The 19,876-nt window shown below is 38.4% G+C and overlaps 1 pseudogene; it reads left to right on the top strand.

The window, feature by feature from the left end:
- Positions 1-16,754: 16,754 nt before the first annotated feature.
- LOC144253370 (protein S100-A10-like) lies at positions 16,755-16,940 on the top strand (annotated as a pseudogene).
- Positions 16,941-19,876: the final 2,936 nt, after the last annotated feature.

A 19,876-nucleotide genomic window follows, 5' to 3' on the forward strand; every position in this document is an offset into this window, starting at 1 on the left:
TTAAAGAAGCATGAAGGGACCCAATCATCTGGGAATGCCTCCATTTCTCCCCACTTTAAGAAGGACACTTTGGCTGGTTTTAGGATTCTTGGCTTCCACATTTTGTCTTTTGTCACTTTGAGTATATCAGCTTGCTGTCTTTAGCATTTCAGGGGTTCTAATGAGAAATCTGATGAGAACCTTATGAAGAAATTATGATGAACACTTCTTTCTTCACAGTGCCATAGGTATTATGGCTGTGCTCTACAGTGTCTTACGGAACAGAACATTTTGGTATATAGTGATGTGAATGACATGCTACCATACCTTTGACAGTAATTATTTGGAAGAAAAAGGAATTAAATACCTGAGTGTAGATGTGATGAAGTCTTCCAAAGCCCAAAGTTATTAAGAAGTTTTTAGACTTGAAATGACAAGACCATTCAATTACTGTACAAATTTTAATTTTTAAAAAAGTAAATAAGTACTAGTCTTCATAACCACTGAAGCACTGTAGTCCTTTCTTACTACTATTATGAAAATGGAAAAAATTCTGGAGACCCAAAAGGGAGGTGACCACTGGGGATCACATCCAAGCATGACAGGGCAATTACCTGCTCTGATGTCACAAGTTTCAAGGTGTGGGTATATAAGAGAGTGGCTGCGCCTGAATTTTTGTCCATTAGTACAGGAAGCTCTTGGTAGTGACCTATTGAACTCCCAGATAGTTATCGTGTTTGGTGGTTGGTGGTTGGCTGTTGGTGGGGGTGGTCTTTGGATATTGGTTCTTTGATTGGGGGTTTTTGTTTTGTCTTGTTTTGGTTTTTGATTTTGATTTTTGTTTTAGTCTGTTATTTATTTATTTATTTAGCTAGCATCCTTCGTTGGTGTTCTGGCTTAGGATGCATAGCCAGAGTAGTGAGACTAGTGTAGTGTTGCAGGAGCCCAGCTCCTGCAATGAACTGGTCTTCAGGGACCATTATGAAATCCTGAGGGACATTGGGCAAAGCATGTTCAGCCAAGTGATACTGGCCTGTCATCACCTCAGTGGGGCAGAGGTGGCAGTGAAAGTTCTGCGGAAGACAGAGCAGAACCTATTGGAACCAGATATCATGAGGAGCCTGGAGCATCCCAATGTGATTCAGTTATTTCAGATTATTGAAACCCCCAGAAATACCTACATCATGATGGAGCACACAGGTGGGGGACAGCTATATCACCACATCCTGCTGAATAGCATAGAGGAGGAAGAGGCCCTGAGACTTTTCAGACATAGTGAATGCCGTGGGCTGTTGCCATGACAAGGGCATCATGCATGGAGACCTGAAGGCAGAGAACATCATGATAAATGACACAGGCAGCATCAAACTGATGGACTTTGGCCTCAGCACTAAGTTCACGGCTGGATAGAAACTGACAGGTTCAGGGGTACTCTCCCATACCTTGCCCCAGAAATTATCCTGAGGCAAGCATCTGAGGGCCCCCCAGTGGACATCTGGAGCCTGGGTATTTTCCTTTATTTTATGTTGACAGGAAGCTGCCCATTTATGGAGTGCACTGCTCAGGATATACAAAAGCACATCGTGGGAGTAAGGTACCACATCCCTCACCATGTTCCTGTTAAAGCACAAAGGCTGATCTGCAAAATACTGAATACAAAATACTGTGAATCCCAGGAAGCAGCCTACAGCCAAGCAAATCCTTCAGCACCAATGGCTGAGGCAGGGTGAGCAGTGTTTACCCCATCATTATATTGAGGCACTCCCCAAACACCCAGACCCTCAAATAATGACATTCCTGTGGGATATGGGTTGTGATCCATACAAGACCTGGGAGTCTCTGGCCAAGAGAGAATTCAATATGGCCACGGCTACATACCTAATAATCCAGCACCAGAAAAGCCAGGGTGCAGGCCATGTGTTCCAGGGGAAGCCTTTGCCTCCAGGGGTTGTGCCTTACCCACGCCCAGGGATCTTTCCCATTTCCCTGTCCTCCCAAAGAGAAATGCAAGGGAGTCTGCCCTTTGCACCTTCCCCTCACCCTGTAAGCCTTAGCTGCTTGAAGAAACCAGAGTCAGGGAAGAAGGGCCTCAGAAGGCCCAGCCTACCTGCCATTCCCCTCTACTTCCTGCCTGTGGGGACCCCTGCACTGATATAGCCTCCCAGCCTAACTCTGGGCAACCCCATGACAGAAGAATGCTCCGGAAAGGGGTTACTAGGATTGCTGCCTGTGTAGACAACTGTGCCGTTGCTTGCCACATGACAGCAATAAAGTGGCTCCAATGTGAGAGGGAAGAAATCTGCCAGATTTCTGAGAACCCTGTGTGCTGTGGATCCTGACATCTTGGTGCAGACATTGTGATGGAGACTCCGAAGATGTTCAAACTACCTCAGGTTTCTCTGCATGGGTTCCAGCTGAGAGCCCTTCTGGATCTCCTCTGCCCCCACCTGTGAAAGACCTCAGAGACTGTTTTCCCTGGGACACTGCCCCCTTGTCCTGTTTCTTTGCCCTTTTTCCCATTCTTCTGAGATTTTTCTTATATATTAAGAAAATTATTGTTCCAAAGATTAAAAATAGGCTGATTAAAAATAGGAGGGGGGCCTCAGGTTGAAGGCAGGAGCCCACCAGCCATCCTCTCCACGTACTGGACCACTGTTCCTTCCTTTCCAGTACATTAGCCAGAATAGATGGTGACTAAATTGCCTTGAGCCGGTGTAGAGCATTCACTTGATTTGGCCTAGTGCAGACAGACTCATTACCCTTGACCTGGTGTGGATGGAGACTGTCCTAGAGCCAGTGTAGACATGACTTATCTTTAACTGGTGACCTTTGGCAGGAATCTCTTTCTATGGTGTGTGGATGGAGGTGGGGGTGGCAACTGTTGGAGAAATCACAACTGAGAAAGCATGGGAGACCATCATGTTCTATGACATTCTCTTTATGGTACTGTGTGCAGGGAAGGTACTGTGTGCAGGTGTGGAGATGTCAATCCATCTTATGGATGCATTTTACATTAAAGTGCACCAATGTGGAATTGCTCTTATCTTTGGGTTCTATTAACACAGTTTGTATAGCAAAGTGCACCCAAATGAAAAGTAAGAAATGGTCAGGTTAGTCAAAGGGGCTGGCTTTGGGCACCTTCCATCTCTGATATTTCCCCAGGGCTAGCACCTGGAGCTGCTCTGACAGCAACTTCCTGTTCTTCTCCTTTGGTGGTCAGAAATGGATACCTTTGTAAAAAATGTAGGTCAGTGTTTTATAGCTTTCACTGTAGAGGTCTTTTACCTCCTTGTATATTTCCCTAGGGTTTTTGAGTGTTCAACAGATTAATTATTGGAGTAACGGAAACTGATTGACTTATATGTATTGATCTTGTATCCTTCTATTTTGCTATTTTTTAAATCAGCTCTAGACGTCGTCTGATGAAGTTTTGGGGGTCTTCTAAATAGAGGATTGTATCACCAGCAAACAGATAATTTGACTTCTCTTTTTCCTCTTTGTACTCTTTAATTCCCTTCTCTTTCCTGATTGCTTTTCTAGAGTTTAAAGGTCAGTGTTGAATAGGAGTGGTGAGAGTGGACATGCTTCTCTTGCTCCTGCTTTTAGAGGAAATGCTTTCAGGTTCTCTCCATTCAATATGATGTTGGCCTTTGTTTTATTATCTATACCCTCTATGAGGTTGAGGTAAGTTCCTTCTGCCCCTAGTTTCTCTAGTGTTATAAAAATGAATGGGTGCTGGGTTTTGTCAAATGCATTTTCTCCGTCTATTGATGCAATCCTATGATTCTTGTCCTAAACTCTATTCATGTAATGAATTACATTTATTGATTTTTGTATATTGAACCAACCTTGCATCTTTGGGGTGAAAACCACTTGATCATGGTACACTATCTTCTTAATTTGTGTTTTTGGATGTGGTTTGCCAATATTTTATTTTTTCATCTATTTCATCAAGGATATTGGTCTGAATTTCTTTCCTTTGATGTGTCTTTGGCATCAGGGGTACAAGCCTCATAGAAAAAATTTGGAATTGTTTCCTCATTTTCTGTTTCACAGAATAATTTGAGGAGGGATTAGCAATAATTATTCTTTAAAGTTCTGGTAGAACTCGACAGTGATTCCATCTGGGCTTTCTTTTTTGGATGGCTCTTAATAGCTGTGTCAATTATATTACTTGACATTGGGTGTTAAAATTCTAATTTTCAAGGGTTCTGTCTTTTGGCCTCCACTTTAAATATCTTTCTTCAAAAAGTGTTTTACAATGCAAGGCTAGCTAAATTAATTTAGTCTATTTATTATTCTTTTGCCTAAGTTATGTTTTACAAAATTTAGTTATTCTTTATTTCACCCCAATCTCATATAATTTAACATAACTTCATACAAAAATTCTGTCTACAAATTGAGATACTCCAAAGTTCAATTATAGAATTTTAAAAGTAAGCCTTCTACATCATTCGCAGTGTCAACATTTAATATGTTAAGTTCCTTTCTTGCTTTTGTATTGTTAAAATTGTGGGAGGCCATTGTTTTGGACTAAGCTGCTTATGCTAGTCCCAGAAAACTAGAGACCAAACTAAAATGAGGTCACTCATTATGAGGCCAAGTGCATCATAATCAGACTGAAATTTTAAGGAAACAGACTCCAAGACCCACCAGACCTCAAAACAGACTCATCCTAAGTCAACATAATTGGGCTCTGCTTTAACCCTGTAAGAAAATTAACCTGATATTAAACAGTAATTTTTTTATCTATTGTTCTGTTTCCTTGTGCACACTTTAAAAACCCCCTCCATTCTGCTATTGCCTGGTCAGAGATCTCATTCAGTTTTGCAGAATGGAGGCAGCCCTGATTTATGGGTTACAAACAAGAGCCTATTAGATCTATTACTTAAATTTGTTGTAATTTTGTCTTTGTCAGTAGGGATACATTTTAGTGTCCTGTGGTTTTTAAATCTTGTTACTAATAATCCTAATCATCTAAACATTTAGAAAGTTGAAATTTTGGGGACTTTCATTCATTGAAAACATTGATGAAACATTTCTAGTTTAGATAAATATGACCCAATCTTAGATGGCTGATTAATAAAAGGAATTTAGTACCATTAGAGGACACTTAGGCTGATTTGAAAGTTATTTGTTCAAAAGCTCAAATAGTTCCAAAAATCTTACTTATGGCAGACAGCAGAGAAAACACATGCTACTACCATGTATTGAAATCAGATTGTCACAAAAAATATGTAGTTCAGTTAAACTGTGTATATAACATGATATTTACAAATTCTTAATAGTGATTGCTACTATTTTGATTGGTAGACCATCACAACTTGTTTGATTACAACTGTGAGTTATGTTTATCCACACCAAATTCCAAGTACATTTCCACTCCATATGTTTTTTTTCAGAAAGAATATGATTTTACCATGATACTATGCTATCCAAACTTGTATTGAATTATTACTCAAAGATAAATTTATCTTTAGTTTAAAATTTTTAACAATGATATTTACATTTGCACAGATTCATTCAATTGAATTTTATAATGACATTTTGCTGTAGTAATATCAGATATTTTACCTTCAACCAAATGAAATTTCAAGTGCTTTCTTTGATACCATGAATTGGATGACAAACAATTGAATTGTTATTGAAAATAATTATTTCCAATTTGAAGCATTTGAATACTTTTTTTAAAGTGGCCTCATTTAATGTTTATAAGGTATTTCTGCCAATGAATCCAGCACATCATTTTGTAGGGAGACTGACTTTTCCTTTCTCCATCTCAGGTTCATGGTTGGGGCCCTTCTAACAAAAGACAGGTGAAGAAGAGAAAAACATACATATTTATTTAATGTAAGTTTTATGTGACATGAGAGCCTTCATAAGGAAATGAAGACCTGCATAAATAGTTAATCTATGTATTTTTATGCTCAGTTTGATGAAGAGTGGACAGTTGTGAAATATAACAGTGCAATCTAATGTAATAAACTACAGGGAATTTGGCAAGGTCTGTTTGTTCAGATTCTCCTCTGTGACTCTTCATCTTCAAAGGACGTTCCTTCTACCAGGTTTAATGAGAGTACCTCTCAGGAAAGTTTTAGGACCTGCTTTAAGAGGAGATCAGAAAACCTTGCTAGGCTTTATAGCCTGCTTTAGTTGAGAAGGTGGGAAAAAACTAGAATGACCTTCCTGCTTCTGCTGTTTTTCTCAAATTGCTTCGGCTTAAAATGCTCAATATGTCAAAGTGCCATATTCTGGAGTAGTGTATCTTAAGCCCCATTAATTTCATTTTTTGTATGTACACAACAGATAGAAATAAAATTAATTTAGAGGGGGCAGTTATTTGACTGAAATGAAAAGCCATGCTTTGTACTTTCCACAGTTGTCTGCATTCGTGCACAATCTTTGGAAATAGGTAAGAGAACTTTAGCAGATTTTTGTCTTCTGATTTTCATGGAGTCAGTAATGTTGTCTAATCCCCTTGGAACATGGTATGTGTTAATACAACATTTTGGAATTTGTAGATTTGTCACAAACTTTCTCATGGACAAACTATTAGATTTTTCATTAAATATTTATTTTAATTTTTTTGAAGAACATTAATGCCAAAGTATTTATTACAAATTTAAAAAGTGTTATCAGATAATAACATACTTTAGCAGTTGTAGATTCATGTAGTATGTTATCAATGTTAAAGCCACATTCATAGTTAAGTCTCTAGCAAGAGCAATTAGATAGGGCTCAGCTCCTACTTTCCATAAATATTTCACATACACCTTGACTAAAATGTCCCAAGTTTTCCACTGACTCCATTGTATCCTGGCTTGCTGACTTCAGACAGTTCTCAAACCAAGGCCAGGGTCACGGCACATTGGCTACTATGTCAAGAGGCAGCAGGGGCAGCGGCACCAAATCTTTTCTTACCATTAGTGTAGATACAAAGAGCTAGTTGTTCCTACCAACCAATGCCCTAGTACACTTCTTCTGTTTATTTATATTTTTGGCATTCAAGCTGTTTTGGAAAAGGGAGGTGTTAGTTATATAGTATTACAGATTGCATTATCCAGATGTGGATGCTGAGGAAGTTTGGAGTCCAAGATGTTTATTTGGAACCAACAACTTTGGAAGAAAGAAAAGGCAAAATTAGAATTAGGAAGAGGAAGATGTGCCTCTGGGATACAAGTTAGACAAAATCTTGGCTAAGCTGGCAGGAATCTCTGGAGCAGCATGGCTCATCAGAAGTGCTCACATTGGGTTGAAGTAGCCGACCTTTACACCTGTGGCACCTAGTGACCAGCTGCAGACTATTCTGGAAGGGCCAAGTCCTTCAGTGGGACCACTCTGCAGCTGAGGAAGACCCTAAAGAGGCTGGCAGCTAGGGACTGGCTGTTTACTGAATCTCTCACAGATGGGCACAAGACCTTTTTTGGAGAGTCATCTGCACATCACATCTTTATCTCCCACAATTTGTATTCAGATGGGATTGGGAAAGATGGGATAGGTTATCTCTGGACATCCTCTGATCTAACCAGAGTGATGATTTGCAACTGTACATGTCTCATATATTACTAGACAAGCTCATAGTAGAAAGCGAAAGCCTTGAGTGGTGATTGTTACAGGCTGTGGCCCACTCAGGAAGTTAATTCTGAGATGGAGATTGGTATGCAGGAGGTTCATTAAGGAGCACTCTTGGGATCACCACCCCTGGAAAGAAAGGTGCAAGAAGGAGAAGCTGGCCTGTGATTCAGCATCTGTAAAGGTCAAGCCCCTGGTGAGCCAGGAAGTTGGGCAACCTTCATACCGCATGTTAACTAGGCTTTGGATGTGAATGCCATGGGGAAACGCTGTAGCTATAGTTGAGATGACATCGTCATCCAAAGCAATTCTGATGGGGGCTAACAGCTGTGGATTTCTGCCAGCCCACTTGGCATTCAGGGAGCTTCAGTCCTGAAGAGGGCCCTGGGAGGCACATCACAGAATCCACTCCTGAAGTCTTTTAAACCCATCCTAATTAATTTATTTTCTCCCTCTTCCTTCCCTCCCTCCCTCCCTTCCTTTCTTTCCTAGGGATTGAACCCAGGACCACTTAACCACTGAGCCATAGGCACATTCCTTTGTATTTTTTAGTTTGAGACAGGGTTGCTGAGGGCCTCACTAAATTGCTGAGTCTGACTTTGAACTTGTTATTCCCCAGCCCTCAGTCTTCTGAATCACTGGGATTACAGAAGTGTGCCACCATGCTTGGCCCTTCCTAACTTCAATGCAACTATTAATATTACTTTCTTCATTGATGATACTTTGTTTATTGTCATCCTGGACAAATATTGAAAGAGAAGATATTTACTGACTGTGTAGAAATCTGGACAGTCCCTGAGTAAATCAGGAAGATGTCACCCTATCTATAACGAACGTGAAGGCATGATTTCTAGGGAGAAAGAATAACTTGCTTTTAACAGCCTTGAAGGTAAGATGCTGTTCCAGAATCTTTTGAGCTGATTTACTTGGTTCACTTGGGGTTCACTCAAATGCAAAAGGATTTAAGGAGATTATTTAATCCATTTTGTCTTTAGTGTAGAATACAGCGCTTTTGTATTTTTCAGTGTTTTCTTTCATTTCCAGTAGCCCCTCCAGAAGTATGTCTGCTGCCCTGTCCTGGACACTCAAAAGACCCCATGCCACCCAGGGCTGTCTGACTACAAGTCCTGGCATGCCCTGTGTGTGATTATCTGGGCTCACTCTCCCTTAGGCTGTGAGCAGAGGATTTTTCACAGCAATTGTAAAACATAAAAAAACTCATCCCCACCAATCTTCACAAAGAGCCCGGGGAGTCCAAGCTGTTCCAAATGAGATGCTACTGCCAAAACCACACGGTGAAAGATTCTGGCTACAGGAGGGATGTGAGTGTGTTTCATTATGAACTCCAACCGGGGTTGAGAGAAGGTTCAAATACCTTTATTTAGCTTTCAATCATCCTCATGCCTGGAACACAGTGCTGGACAATTGGGAAGGAGGAAGACACAGCAGGAGGATCCAGGAACTAGACATCAGGAGCCCTGGGCTCCGGCCCCTCTCAGCCACTGATACTCTGGTTCTCTGGGGATCAAATCAAATCATTATCTCATGCTCACTTCCTGGGAGAGGACAGTTGAGAGAGGCATGCAGAAAAGGATTTGTTTTTCCTTTCTGGATATAGCTTGTATAAGGAACCAAGAGAATGGGCATGGGAAAGAGCAAAGGAGCTATGCAAGTTTATTCCGAGCTGTGTATGCTCCACCACTAACCCAAACCCAGTGCACAGGCCTTTTTCCTGACTTCATACCTTGCAGGCCACTCTATCAACCTCTTGAGAAGATCTTGAGCCTTTCATATCACATATCTACCTTAAGGGAGGATTCTATTTGGACTTATTTGGACATGCGTTTGCCCTTAAACCAAAAATTATGTCTAGGAGACTAAAGTACTATGATTACTTAGACTTAAGCATTACTTTTCTGTTGTTCTCTGTATCTTGCTATTCTACTAGATAAACATTGAATGCTCTCTCCCATATGTCTTTTTTTTTTCTTTTGGTGGTAGTACTGGGGATTTAACTCAGGGTCCTCTATCACGGAGCCCTCTATAAGAGAATTTTATTGTGTGAAAGAATCTTAATAAGTTGCTGATGCTGATCTCGAACTTGCGATCCTCATGCCCCAATCTCCCAAGTTGCTGCTGTTATAGATATATATCATGGTGCCCAGCTGTTCTTCATGTTTCTTAAACACTCTGTGTATTTCCTATTTCTTTATATATCATTGTGCTTCATTTTTTCACGTCCTCAAATATATATTAGATTTCACTCATTTTCTCTTGAGCCGGTTCTCATTTGCTACTTAACCTACTCATTGGGTTTTCAAGTTTTAATGATTAAGTTTTAATATTTAAAATAAATAGGTACTTTGGTTTTGTCTTCAATTTGACTCTCCTGTTTTCATGATGCCTGGGGCTTTCATTTTCATTTCTATCTTATTTTATGATCTCTTTCAGATTGTTTTACCAGCCACTCTAGAATTGGTGCTGTGACATCTCCTGATCATTATGTCTGCTAACTCCTATCAGGTGGCTTCATTTCTGGTGTGGGTTGTAATGTTCTACTATAAACTCCTGCTGCACTGGGGTTGATTTTTTTTTTTCCTGTGCAGCTCACGAATTCCTCCTTGGCTCCATTTTGCATTTACTTTTGGTTGGACTTCCAGGCTTCACTGTGCTACAACAGTTTTCTAATAGTCTTTTAGTTTGAGCTAGTGGTACTGTCTGGACATTGTAACTTCCACTACTATATCCGGTGTGGGGTTTCTCTCTCATAACATTTTTTTTGTCTGTTTTGTACTCAGATTTCCCACAATTCCAAGCCTCCTTTTTCCCCCCACTCTAGAGTTGGTAGGTGGAGTTCTTCTAGTTCCCTTGATCCAGACAGGGCCTTTGGAATGCCTGTGTGGGATAAGGGAGTCTTGTTTCTGGCTTCCTGCCTTTACACTGCCTGAGGGCTGTGTCTTTTTTCCAATGGGCAAGATAAAGCCCTTGCCCTTGGCATCCAAGGTTGATATCTTATCTATGCTTTTTGGGCTCTTCTCTTATTGGTTGTTGGGTACCAGTCTGGTTTTGAGTTATTATTATTTTTTTAAATTCTGGTTGCTCCTTTCCTTGCTTTCTCTGTTTCTGTCTCTCTCTCTCTCTCTCTCTCTCTCTCTCTCTCTCTCTCTCTCTGTGTGTGTGTGTTCCCTTCTCTCCATTCCTTCTTTTGAGTGTAGAATCTGAATCCACATTATTGCTCCACAGTTTTACTTGGTACTCTTGTGTGTGTCCAATTGGACCCCCAGTGTTTGGGTATTGTGGTAATTGTGGGACATGGGGTGCAAATCAAACTTGTTTACTTTGTCCAAGGACCCTGAGTGATCTTTGAAAAATGAAATGGATCATGTCACTCCCCCAGTTAAGACTGGTATTGATATACTATTGTGCTTAGAGAAATAAACTTCAAATTCCTTATTTTGGTTTAAATTGTCCTAAGAATTGACTCCTATTTTCCTGTCAAGCAAAACTCATGCTATTTCCCCTTTATTCAAACCAGCCTTTCTTGCCTTAGGGTTACTCTTTTGCCTGAAGTGACAGGTCCCTTCAGCTTTTCATGGTGACCTCCATCCTAATCCAGATGATGAAATTGTCAACTTTCTAAAAAGACTGTCCTTATCATTCTGTCCAGAGCAGGACCTGAGTCCTTTTTTCCATAACATCCTGTTTCATAGTCTACATGACATTCATCATTATGTTAATTAATACTGCTAATTTATGTTTTTACTTGTTTATTGTGGAGGTCAAGCTGATGGGGATTACTGGTGGAAAGGAAAGAAATAATCAAGGATGAACCCAAGTTGTGGGGCTTAATCAGGAATTCCTGTTTCAAATCTTTATGTTTGAGATTTCTATTCTTCACCCCAATGGATAGGTCAAGTGGGAAGTTGGATAAAAAGTTTGGAAATCAAGTAGTTGCCAGGGATGAAGATATAAGCCTGAGTGTCATCTGCATATGGATAATATTTAAAGTCATACAACCAGATGGTAGCACCCAAAGGAGGAACAAAGTGCTGTTAGAAAAGAGAAGGTAATACAACTCGTGAAAAAATTACCAATGTGGTGTGATCATGAAGTAGCACCTTCATTCTCCACAGAAAAGTCTTAACTAGGCTTCTCCAGAAATCTTTCCCATGGCTGATTTTAGGACTGTCAGCAAAAGATCTCTACAAAAGAGTTCAATGTAGATATACTTCCTATTTTCGTGTTGCCCTATCTTAACTTGGCCACTGGCCAGGAAGAAATTGGCACTCTAGTTGCTGGACACCCCCTTACTACTTTTTCACAACATTTATCCAGTATAGTAGTTTGTAGAAATGTGCAAACAAAGCCTCTGGCCTTGAGATGGGCTTCACAGAGATGTCTACATTTTTAAGATAAGTTACCAATTGGGCTCCATGGTAACAGCTGGCAGGGGGAGGAAAGAAAGGGGAGAAGAAGCTCTCCCCTTCTCAGGTGTTGTCCTTGAAGGGTTAACTTGCCCAAAACAGTGAAGGAAAAAGCTGCTTTTATGTAAACTTCTGTAGACTGTGAACTTCTGAGCCACTCCCCTTACATGCTGGGTATAAAACTCTGAAACTACCTGAACTCGGGGTTCAGGGGATTGATTGATTACAGCAAAAGCTGTGCCCTCTGAACCTGGCCACAGCTAAATAAAACTGTTTCCTGCTGTCTTTAATGCCTTGTCTTGTCTGTCCCTACAACAATTAGAGGTACAAGTTAATGCCCCTGAATGAATTCATGCACAATGAGGGAAGGGCTTTTCATGAAGAAACTAAGCAGCATTATCAAAAAATAATTTAATTAACTCTTGTTCCTGCCATTCAGAGGTTTGGGACATGGTGACTTTAGTGATGGATGGCTGCCCTGGGTTGTCAGAGGAGGATAAATAAACTTGCTTGGCTTTTCCTCTAACGTGACTTGTCCTCTCCAAACAAATGTACAACATACTTTCTTAAATATTGATTCTTTCCTCCTATTCTACAGGAGTGGGTGTGGTGGGACCTGACATAGGTAACACAAGGGTATCTCCCAGTAAAAACAGCTATGACTTAAATCTCTGAGAAGTAGCCTTTGGGGCTCCTGAGAATGGACCAAAAGAGAATTTTCTTCCTTCTTTGTTTTGGGGATAGAATCAGACTACTCATTTACAGTTCGAAGGAGCAGAGCAACATTGCTAAATTTTCTGGAATGATTTAGGCCAATGTGGAAATTATGCTGTGATATTTTGAGATATGTGATAAGGTTGAAGAATAGTCATGTGTTCTGAGTAATAGAATGAACAGGCTCTCTGTCTGCGCCAGCTTCCGTGAGCCACAGATCATGGGGGGGGGGGGATAGTAGGGGATAGGAAAGGTAGCAGAATACAACAATTACTAATTGGGCATTATGTAAAATTGTGGATGTATAACCGATGTGATTCTGCAATCTGCATTTGGGGTAAAATTGGGAGTTCATAACCCACTTCAATCTAATGTATGAAATATGATATGTCAAGAGCTTTGTAATATTGTGAACAACCAATAAAAATAAAATCAGTTATTTTCTAAAATAAATAAATAAATAAATAAATAAATAAATAAATCTAACTTACTTACTGCTTTCATTGTCTGACAGACTTATTCAGGCTATAAATGTTTGTCTAGAACTGTAGATTGTTTATGCAGACTGTGTGGCTGCAACTGGGACAATAGCCAGGCCATTCCTTTATGATTTCAGTCAAAACAAAATAATAATAATAATGATAATCACCCTTGTTCAGGAAGCAATGAGGAATCTTTTAAAATTCACATTTTCATTGATCTTTCCTCATGAACAGGATTGAAGTTCCAAATGAGATGCATTTTCTATAATACATGTGGTCCCCCATCCTGAAATAGCTGTTGTTTTTGTCATTCTGATTCTCTGAATAGACAGTTGGAAATAAAGAATAAGTTTTGGTACATGACATTTCATTTTTGGATAACCAGCCACCAAAATTCCCAGGCATTAGGATTAGTATATTCATCTCCACAGGTGCCCAGAAATGAAATGAAATGTCATCTAAAGCAGTAGACACACTTCATTGCTATTACACCCCAAACTTTCCTCCAGTAAAATATTTTATTAAAATTAAATGAAAAACCAAAACCTGTGCAATGGTTGTTCAAGCAGCTTTAATGGGCTTTAGGATAGAGTACACCCCTGACAATTCTTAAATGGATAGTTTACTATTCATGGGACAGCTGTTCAAAGAATATTATGCTCTACTATTCTTTCCTCATTTTTCTGGCTGTGTTAAATCAATTAAATTGCAACTTATAAATTTCTGCCCAAAATCTCTCAGAAAATAGTTTTCATTTTTATTTATAGGTACAGTATGTGCTTCCTGAAAATGTTTTCCCTCTCACTGAATCATTCTTTTCTTTCTTTTCACGTAGTTATTCACTTACCAAAAATGTATGTGCCTTGTTACTCTGTTTATTCTCAGGGTACAACTGTAAGAAAGATGATCCAAGTCTCTTGATCCCTATAGAGTTTATATTTTAGCCATGTATGTAGATAACAACAAAATAACAGTGACCCGAGCTTCTCCTCCTTATTATGTCTTTACTTTTTATCAGTTACTGTTCTAGGTGAGCTCACTTCATTATAATGATATATATATATATATATATATATATATATATATATATATATACATACATTTATATACACTTAATCATTACATTAAGATATGAGAAGATCTTATGAGATAGTTTCCACTATTTCCCCCCTTTTAGGGAGAGGGAAGCAGATGCAGAAGAAAATTTTAAATGGTTTACCCAAGGTCATACTGCTAGGAAATGGTCCTAACAACACAAGGTAATAAATACTCTATGAGAAATGGAAAGTTCAGGATATTGAGTAAATATGAGAGACTCTTTATCTGATTCAAAGAACCTCAGCTGCCATAACAAAACACCATAGACCAGGTGGCTTCAAGAACAAACATTCATTTTCTAACAGTTCTGGAGGTTGGAAAATCCAAAAACAATGTTCATCCAGGTTGGGTTTCTGGCTTATTGACAGCTGCCTTTTTACTATATGCTGACACTGTGTGTCAAGGTGGGGTGAAGGAGAGTGAACGCACACACACACACACACACACACACACACACACACAGAATCAAGAGAGATACTCCTGGTGTCTCTTCTCAAAAAAGCACTAATGCCATCATAAGAATCCCACTTCATGAATTTATCTAACTCTGTCCAAAGACCCCACCACCAAAGACCATCACTTAAGGCTAGGACTATAACTTATGAGTTTGATGGACATAATCCAATCCATAACAACTGACTTTGTATGTTTTTTGGCCAAGTATTACAGACTCAACTAAGTTCAGAAATAGTATTTAATAGCTACAAATGAAAGTATTTTCAAAGCTTACACCTCTGCCAAATTCCAACATTATTATACCTAGATTTCTATGTGACCTTTGGGTTTTTTAAGGTCTTTAGGCTTTGGTTTCCTCATCTGAAATTTGGGGGAACACTTATATTGTTGCTGTACGTAGGCATATACAGATGTCCCTTGGTATTCACCAGGGGCATTGGGTCTAGGACCCCTATCAGATACCAAAATCCATGGATGCTCAAGTCCCTATATAAAAATGATGTATATCCTCTCAAATACTTTAAATCATCTCTAGATTACTTATAATACCTAATGCAATGTAAATGCTATGTAAATATGCATCATACTATTTTGTTTAGTGAATAATAATAGGAAGTAAAAAACTATGTATCTTCAGTAAAGACAAACATTTTTTCAAATATTTCAATCTATTGTTGGTTGACTGCTGATATCAAGTATAAACTATTTTATATGTGAATGGTGTATATTTCCATTTGTGAGCATGCATGTGCATGGTGAGTGGTGTGAGTTGCATGCATGTGAGACAGGGCAGTAATATTTCATACCCCATATATGTTAGTTATTTAACTTTAGTTTTTAGTTAACTTCTTTGTAAAGTAGATATATGTTATCTTACTTGATCATCACAAGTCAGGTGTTTGCATTCCCATTTTGCTTGTATAGAAATTAAGGTCAAGCTTCTTTTCCAGGTCATACATTTAGTATGTGGCTGGGCTGAGCTGAGGCACATGTTCAGACCTCTGAATCCTTGGTCTGTGTTTGTCCTTAGCCCCATGGTTGCCTGATGCTGGCGAGCCTTCTTTGGATACTTGAGCTCTGAAAGAGATATTCATTCTCTGTGGTATGCTCATCTGACATTTCATTTTGTTTCCTTGCTGATTGCACTCCATACCACAGTGGTGAGAGTTTTGGTGCATTTTGAGGTATTGATTTTCTGTCTCCTTCATCGCAAATACCCTAGCTGCACCTGATTCTATTTGCCTCACTTCAGCTCAGAGAATGCAGCTCCTGGAGAGCTCCTGGTTTGTTCTTGCTCTGCTGCAGACTGGCAGCTACCAGATGTCAGGGCTTAGAAACCAGACAAGTTCAGAAATATGGACTGATTTCACTTATTTTTTAAATTAAAAGCAATTTTCTTTTTGTATATAGAAATATGTATGTAGTTGTATAATTTCTTATAAATCCATACATTGTGTCTTGTTTTCATTTTCTTTTACCTATTCTTTCTCCATCAATATCAGCCTCTCTCTTCTCTCTCCAGCTAGTCCACGTTTACTATGTACAGTGTGCCCTTCCAAATAATTCTCAGTGATCATAAAATCAATGCAAATATACATGTTTATGTGTGTGTGTGTGTGTGTATAAAATTAAAATATATTTGTGGTGTATTTTACAAAGTCAGGGTATTATTCTTAAGATGAGTTCATATTATAGTTATTTATATTTCATCTTGCTTGCTTTATTCACTCACCAAGACATTATAGATGTTTTCCCAGGTCAATCGATAGAACTCTATTTATTTATTTTTGCTTATAAAAGGGAAAATTTAAGATACACACAAAGATGAAGAAAACAGTATGTGAATCCACATTGGCTATCACCAAGTCTCAACAATGGTTGACATTTTATCAATAGTATTTTATTCAGTCACAAAGGCACACAGTCACAGTCCCACGGCCTGCTGTGTTCTGCTAGCCGCCCTGCCATCCCAGCTAGCCCAAAGTCAGTGTTGCACCTCCCTTGCAAGTTTTCAACAGACTTCATCAAAATGCCATCTCAAATGGAACCTGCCATGGAAACTATGATGTTTACATTTCACAAATTTGTCAGGGATAAAGGCTCCTTAAACCAACGAGGACCTGAGAGTACTCATGGAAAAGGAGTTCCCTGGATTTTTAGAAGAACAAAAAAAGATCCTCTGGCTGTGGACAAAATAATATTTGTCTTTTTTTAAAAAAAAATATTTTTTTAGTTGTGATGGACTGTATTTATTTATATGTGGTGTTGAGAATCAAACCCAGTGTCTCACACATGCCAGGCAAGCACTCTTCCACTGAGCTATAACCCCTGCCCCAGAAATATCTTTTTATAGTTGGTTTGTTTAAAGATTCAAATGCCAAACTTTTCATTTACCTAATATAAGTTCTAATTATCTTTGAAATTTATAAAAGTTTTTACTCCCTCTCCTTGTTTAATACTTTTATTTGTTGAAGAAGTCAAATTATTTTTCTTCTAGAATTCCCCCATCTTCAAGATTTGGCTTATAATATCCTCATGGTGTCATTTAATACATTCTTCTATTCTGTGCTTCTTTTAAATGATTTGTTGACTATAGAGGATTGACTAGATTCAGGTACAGTTCTTTTAACTTGAATACTTAACAGCGGATGCTGGGCACTTCCTGCTGTATCACACTTAACATCTGATGTTGGGCACTTCCTGCTGTATCACACTAGGATGTTAAAGTGTTGGCCAGCCCACTTTCAGTAATGCTGATATTGGCCTCTGAGTCAGGTGTGGTTAGCTTCATCTCACCAGTATAAGCTCCCCATCCACCTTGACCTGCTGGTTGTACTATTCAGTCATGAACATTACCTACTAATGTTATTTCACTCAGAATTGAAAAATGATTTTTCTAAACCTATTAATCTTTCTACATTTCTTAGATGATATGCTTCTATGACGAATTCTCCCTGTTCAATTGCCAGTAATCAAAAGAGAAGTTTGTATAGGAAAGGCAGAATAAAGGATTGGTTCCTTTTATTTGTCAATTTTTTTTGAATAGTGAGTGAGTGCTTTGGCAAACTCCAGTGGTGATCAATAACATTTTTTTTTGCACTGTTAAATTTTTTAAATATATTTTTGATGTCTTTTAGTTTATTGAAACTATTATTCTATTTGATGCTCAAGTAGTCCTATCCTCAGCCAGTAGAAACCTCTTAGAATTGTTTCTTCCATCTTATTTGTCAAGACTCTGATAGTTTTTATGGTTTCCCTACTTTCTGGCACAATAAGGTACCCTAGAATACACAGTGCACTTTCTACTCTAGACATGGATTGAGTTACTTCTCCAAGGAGAACTGGTTCCATTTAGTGGAAAATGGTATTTAGAGAACATAATCTTTTTTTTGGTAATATTTATTTATTTATTTTTGCATTACAATTTTTAATACACCATTATATCATAATTTATCATATCTCTGATTATATATAAGGTATGTTGACACCAAATTCACATCTTTATACATGTATTTTGTATAGTGATGAGGGTCTCCTTTCACCATCCATGCTATTCCCCTTCTCCCTCTCTTTCCCTCCCACCCCTATTCCCTATCTAGAAGTAATCTGCTTCCCTTGCTCTCTCTCCCCACCCCATTTTGAGTCATAATAATCTTGGTTCTAGAACTCATTATATTTTAATGACTTTATTGTACCCCAGTATACCATGAGCTATTGAACCATCCCCATTGCTTGTATCCAGTTTGCCTCCAGTTCTTTTTAGATCCTGTCTTTCAATTGCAAAGTCACATAGAAGGTTCAAATACATTGTCCAAGAAACTTGCTGTGGCTCTTAACATGTGGATGTTTGAAATTCTTAATAAAGATTCTGATAACCAAACAGTTTTTGAGCAACACATGAAGATTTCAGGAAAATAATTCTTCAGCTGGGTAGAGAATTTCTCCTTTGCTTCTTGGAGCTTAGCTTTAATAAGATGAGAGCTGATGCCCTCCCCTCCTTTCCTGTCTTGGTTGGAGAAGAGTTTTCTTTCTTTTCCTTGGGAATTATAGTAGAAACATATTTTCTGTTTCCTGTTTCTAACTGTGCTTCTGGCACAGGAAGCATGCTAGCTCTCCAAGTCATACAGCAGCTTGGACCTCTCATAAGCTCCATACAACTCTGGATGGAAGTGCAGCTGTGTGCCATGTTGGCAGTACATTTTATTCTCACAGAGGGCATTCTGGCCTTCTTGATTCTATATTTTATTTCTTTGCCAATCATCGGACAGTGTGCAATGGAAGAAACAAAATTTATTGAGAGCTTTCAGTTCTGTAAATAGCAATAACAATTCCTGGCTGGTTACAAAGTTCCCCAGATGCATCCTGCTATATAACCCTGATTTTTCTAGTTCATTGTAAATTCACAGCACTATACTAACTCTGCCAACTGTCCCTCTTTTTGGTTTCCACATAAAAAAGAAAGCTCCTGCTAACACTTTTAATAATGCTTGTAGACTTGAAGAAAAAAAAAACTTTTGTTGGAGTATAATATACATTACAGAAAAGTACACATAAATATACATCTTGATGAATTTCCACAAACTGAACACATTCATATGACTTGTACTTATGTCAATAAATAGCACATTATAAATACCCCAAAAGCCTTTTTTCTTTTTCTTATTTTTTTTTAATTTTAGCCATTTTTAATATCTGAAAACACAGCATTTTGGTAGAGAGGTGAAAGAGCTTCTAAATTGACAGGCATGGTGATTTCTTTTATTAACTTCTAAACTTCATTTTTAATTATAACATAAAAGAAATAAAAAATGAATTTTAAGATATATTCCAAAATACATGCCCTATTTTAATCTCTCTTTTCTTTAATATATATATATATATATATATATATATATATATATATATATATTAGTTGTAGTTGGGCACAATACCTTTATCTACCTTTATTTTATTTATTTATTTTTATATGGTGCTGAGGATCAAACCCAGTGCCTCACACGTGGTAAGCAAGTGCTCTACCCCCAAGCTATAACTCCAGCCCACCCCAAAGTCTCTTTATGCTCCTTTATGTAAGTATCTGTCCTTCTGATCCTTAAAAGTACAGATTAATTTTGTCTGGTTTTGTACTGACATAAATGGAAGTATATACTA

The sequence above is a fragment of the Urocitellus parryii genome, chromosome 2 (genome assembly GCF_045843805.1).
Source record: "Urocitellus parryii isolate mUroPar1 chromosome 2, mUroPar1.hap1, whole genome shotgun sequence".
In the NCBI taxonomy this organism is placed as follows: domain Eukaryota; kingdom Metazoa; phylum Chordata; class Mammalia; order Rodentia; family Sciuridae; genus Urocitellus; species Urocitellus parryii.